Here is a 6,000-nt window from a genome sequence, read left to right as displayed (position 1 = left end):
GCGACGATGATGATGACCACCTCCCTGGCCAACACTACCGTGACTCTCGTCAGCCATATCCTGAAAAGAATTGCACATTAAAATCTCAAATGTGCAAGAATTACTCAAGACTAAACTAAATCCCAAGTACTAATCCCAAAATCTATGCATGCTCTGATACCAAAAATGTAGTGACCCTGCATGGAATCACCTACTAACTGGTAACTAATAGCATGCATTAAACTTAATACAATAAAATACTTAGCAGAGTAAAACGTGCGGAAACATAACCATAATTTACATATCAGCTTAGTAAAATAAGTCCAAGCTTAAATCTGTAGTGATACAACCAAATCGAAAATCTTAAAAGTAAACATTATACAGCTACATCGAATCCTGTTGTATAACTAACTCTTCAAGGCCCCTGCTCCCTAGTCCTGCCTTGAACTACCAGCTCCGTCCATCCTGCGACCTGCCCCGTGGAATAGGGTGTCCAAGATAACAACTAGGACGTGAGCGCTAATGCCCAGTACATAGACATGAGTAAACATATGTATATAATGCATGCAACATGATGACTGGTAAAGGGTCATCCGAAAAGTCATGCTCAGTACCGGCGCCACATGAATGCTGCCACCACACGGATCAACCTCTGGGTGCAACCACACTCGTCTAGTACACCAGAGTAGACAGACATAAATGCCCCCGCCGTCGCGGTACTCTAAGTGACAGACTATCGAGTATAGAGCTAAGCGGCTCTATAATCAGGTATAACAAGGTATAGGCTCAACGTGTATATGCACATGACATATGAATATGGAAAACGGTAAATCATACATCATGCCATATAATAATGCCAAATAAATGCAATATATAAACATGTATACTCGCTGGCAATCTCAGTCAATGTGTACGTACTTAACACCGAAGTCTGAATAAGCTGGAAAAAGACAACCCCTAGCTGTCCTAGGTCAACTCCCGACCTGACCTGGTCTCAAGCTTGACCCGAACTAGTCTCTTGGTCCAACCACGAGCTCTTCCTTCCCGAGCTATTCCTTCCCGAATTCCCGAGCTACTCTTTCCCGAGCTCCCGAGCTACTCTTTTCCGGGCAAAGATATGAAGTGAGATGGAAGTGATGTGAAAAATAACTGAATCCCCAGCTCCTATTTATAGACAAATATTTGGGGTGATCGGGATTCTTGAGCTGACGTCGAGACGTCGAGCTCCTATAAGCACGCCACGTATCAGATGCTTGAGCTGAGTCACTACCATTATTGACAGCTCATGCTTAGGCGCCAACTGTCATTCATGCAAGCGTCCACACACCTGCCTACCTGTCCTGGAGGGTTCGGGCTTCCCTAATAGCAGTGAGGGATTCCCTAGCAGCAGGTCGGGATTCCCTAGCAACTTTTCAAACTTCCTTAGTAACGAAATTTCCTAACAGACTAACAGCAAAATTCCCTAGCTGTAGAATCCCTAGCAAGAGAATTCCCTAGCTAAAGAATCCCTAGCTGTATAATCCCTAGCAGCAAATTCCCTAGTTGCTCATGTTTTCCTAGCTGCTCATATTTCCCTAGCTACTCATGTTTCCCTAGCTGCTCATCAGTTCAGCAGTTAAGACTGGACCCTTAATCATGATTATCATATTATTATCTTAAAATGAAATCTAGGTTACTACAGATCTCGGCGTCGTAGCGGAGCCGTGGCTGAGTTTTGAGGCAATCGCCATCAACGGGCTGATGACGGACGCAGATATAGCTATGGTCTCCTAAAATTATTTGGAAGTATGCAATAGATTAGTTAAGGATTTTAATGCATGAGTAATTTGCATTGTAGAGCTGATGATATATAGGCTGGAACCTAGAGTGGGACTACTAGGACTGCCTTTAGTAAGATATGTAAGTACTGACTGAGATTGCCAGCGGGTATGCATGCTTATTTGTTGCATTTATGTGCTTTGTTTTGCATGGATTATTATGCGGCCTGTGCATCATATTGTTCTTGTACATCTTTTCAGATGAGCCATGTATGGCCGCTCAGCCCTGTTTGGACGGTTGATGTCGAGTGCCCTGCGACCGATGGGTTAGCCGACACTGGAATCTGGGGGATATGGTCCACGTCCGATGGAAATGAGGGATGTGACCAGGGGTTTGATTCCTCAAGTGTTACTACTCATATCCTAGGCGCTTGTCTGAGCAGTTTGTATACAGTTATCCCAGATATGGATACCCGATCATACTCATTTGCATGCATCATGTTTGTATGTTTACCCGTGCTTTCGTATTGAGCGTAGTCTCTCACATCCAGTATTTTTCTATATGTCTGGACACCCCATTCGACGGGGCAGGTGCAGGTGCGGGTATCGCACCAGTAGCTTGGAGAGACTAGCGACAAGTAAAGACAACGGGATTTAGTTGTAGGTTTTATTTTAAGATTATTCGATTGGGTTTTATAATCGAATTTGTTTAGTCGGTTGTATTCTGCCGGTGAGCTTTTATTGAAGTCTTCCAGAATGATTATTTTAATTACTGTTGAATGCATGCTTAATTATGCTCTAACTCTGATTAGGTAGTGGATCCGGGTTGGGTCGCTACATTGATTTTGATCTCCGTATGTAAATAAGAGGTCCGAACTTCAGATTTTTGCACCAATTTCACAAGTCTTCCTCTCGTTTATTAGACCATTTTAGGGGTTTCTAGCTATTTAGGCGTGGTCCGGGCCTTGGCGAAGCATCTCCGGGGTCATAGCGGAGTTGTTCCCAAGTTTGGGGTCTATCGACATCAGAGGGATGACGACGGATACAGGTATAATCCAAGATCCTTATTAAAATTAGAGAGTATCTATTAGCTTGGCTAAGACTTTTAGAGCATTATGAGTAATGCATGGTTATCACGATTTGTAGTGATGAATTATAGATGATAGGACATCTAGGACAACTATTAAGGTACAAAATTACTGTTCGAGATACCCTGACTGAGTATGCATGTATTATGTATTGCATTATTTATATGACATGATTTTATCTGCATATATTATGTCACGCTATTATGCTTCATGCATGATCATCTTGAGCTAGTAGCCTTGTAATATCATGTAGTAGAGTTATTACCCTATCCTGTTAGTGGATAGTTGGACACGTAGATTCGTGATCAGGTCACCTGTATCCACTGTTGGGTATGTGAGCCACCTTTTGGTGCGATGGCGTAGAGTGCTACATACCTAGGGCCCGAGTATGTTTTTGATCAATGATTCTTGACCTCGAGTCTTGGTACACGTACTCTTACATTCATACTCATATAGTATTTGTATACTCATACTTTTGTACTGAGCATCCATGTTCCTATGTTTTTTGGACACCCCATTTGACGGGGCAGTTGCAGGTAGTTCTACCGAGGATTTGGATATTAGGTGGTGACCAAGGCAGGATTGCAGGGTTAGCTACTAGGTTTTATTTTACTTGTATTAAGTTAATTCGATTGGGTTGAATTTATTTGGGTTTATTTACCGATTGTGTTCTTTCGGTTCAGTAATTTGCATTGTTTCCGCAGTTACTCTGATATATCTAAATTAAATGGGCGGGTGAGACATGTAATGTGTCTCGAGTTCCGTTTTACATGTTTAATATGACAAAAAAAATGTTTAAAGTGGAAAAAAGGTTACGGGGTCATTATTTGTGAAAAATCAGTTCTAAAACTTTCGAAAATGGTCATGACGGTCCTTGAGGTCTAGAAAAGCTTGGAAGGACGGAACAAGATATGTTAAAATGGGTTATCTGGACGGACCAACCCACAACCCGTCACAAACTACCATTAAGCAGGACGGGACGGGTGTGCCAACCTTCTAGGCGGGTTGGAAAAACACCAACTCAGCCCACCTATTTTAGGTAGAGTTGTCAAAACGGGCTGACCGGACGGGCCAACCTGCAGCCCACCAAAACCCGTCAGTTGGCTGGGTGGGGTGGGTCAGCCCACCATTTAAGCGGTTTGAGAAATTATCAACCCAATCCGCCCATTTGGCGATGTGGTGGGGGGCCAACCCGCCAATTTTTAGTTATATTTAGCGGGTTGGGGTTGGTTGGCCCTCACCTATGTAGCTGGGCCGGTGGGTGGGTGAGGGGGGGGAGAGGGGGCGGGTCAACCCAGCGGGATCAATCCACTCTGACAGCTCTAATTTTAAGTGACGGAGGGGGCCAACACGACGTGCTTACGTGTAATTTGACGGGTTTTGGTGGGCCGACCCACAACCCACCATCAGACGGGTTGGGAAATTTTCAACCCAACAATCTGTTTTGTATGGCGGGCAGATCAATCCGACGAACCTAGCCCATTTTGACACATCTAGATGGAACCAGTCCGGATTTATTGAACTCTTCGGACCTCTGACGTGTCAAAATACTTTTTACGCGTGGAAAATGATGTGCAGATCGGATCTTCGGATCCCAGTTTGGATATATTGACCTCACCTGTCCAAAAATGTGTCAAAGTGCTGGCAAGCATGCACAGGTCGAATCCACCGAACATAGATCAGATCCACCGATCCCTCGCCTTAAAATATGGGCAAAAATCCTCATATTTAGATACAAATTTAAAGGATTTCGAGATACTTAGTCTATATTTAGTATTTCTAACCATAGTCTCGAGGGCGAGCACTTGCACGAGGTTACTGGGCTAGTAGCGAATGTGCTCAAGTTGTGAGCTCTCTACAGCAATGGACTAACAACAGACAAATGTATAGACTTGAATCCCTTATGATTATTGGGAGTATCCAGTAATGTATTTAAAATTTTTAAATATTGTGATCGTGTTTTTATATATTTTTTTAAATTTAATCATGTAATTATTCTGTATATTTTAAATTTTTAGATAACTATATTACTCCTAATATAAAAATATGAGAAACATATTAATTTGGAAATAACAATATTATTGTGTTTATTGAACCATATAAGCACACAATAAATGCAGAAGGACATAAGTATTAATTAAGGGTAAACCTAGAGGAACTATTGGAGAAAAAAAACTTTGATATATTGATAAGTTTTTTGTAATTCCAAAATCAACCATTCAACTTTAAATTATATTTCATATTTTTCTCGTTTGCATCCTATTTTTGTAATACAATTTCAATTTGTAAAATTTCCAACTTTCCTTCTAATTTTTTTTTTAAAAAAACAAGTAGGTTTTTTTTTCGAGATGAATGGATTCAATATATATTTATAATTAAAAATAATATTTTTGACATAAAAAGTAGGTTAGATCTCATGTGAGACGGTCTTACGGATATACATACATGAAACGGTTCAATCCGACCCATATTTACAATGAAAAATAATATTTTTGGTATAAAAATTATACTTTTTAATGGATCGAGTTGAATATGAGATTTTTCTCATAAAATTGACCTGCGAAATCGTCTCATATATAGGAGTTTTTGTGTAAAAAAAAAATTTACTTTTCATGAGTTGGAGCAGGTCAGAGTCTCACAAAATTGACTCGTGAGATAGTCTCACATAAGTTTTTATTTTAAAAAAACTCCATTTCTCATTTTTTTTCCCTACAGATCATATGTATTTCATGTGTCACGATGACTCACTAGTATATGTTTATATATCGCAATTTGCATATGATCAAAATGTTAAAAAAATTTCAGAACACACATCAAAATTAATTGAAGTGATACCTTATGTAACTACATTTTTTTTTAAAAAAACATAATATATAACTACGTATTAAACAATCGAATATCTATACTATATTCTTTAAAAAAATCTATAATATACTATATTTTTATATAATTAAAGTTGATGTCTAAATATTATTAAAAATTATAATCATTGCTTTATTATATAACTATTTTCATTAATGAAACTCCTTTTAACAATTTGATGGGATCGGATTTGGGGGGTAATCGGTTGGGTAGGTCACTATAGTAGTTGACCTCTTAATCTTCTAGATAGATTTCAGTTGAGGTTGGTCAATTGAATAATTTATTTCTAGCATGTTTATGTTAATCAATCAACT

This window comes from Henckelia pumila, chromosome 3 (assembly GCF_033568475.1).
Source record: "Henckelia pumila isolate YLH828 chromosome 3, ASM3356847v2, whole genome shotgun sequence".
Lineage (NCBI taxonomy): Eukaryota > Viridiplantae > Streptophyta > Magnoliopsida > Lamiales > Gesneriaceae > Henckelia > Henckelia pumila.
Note: the sequence above shows the minus strand (reverse complement) of the source record.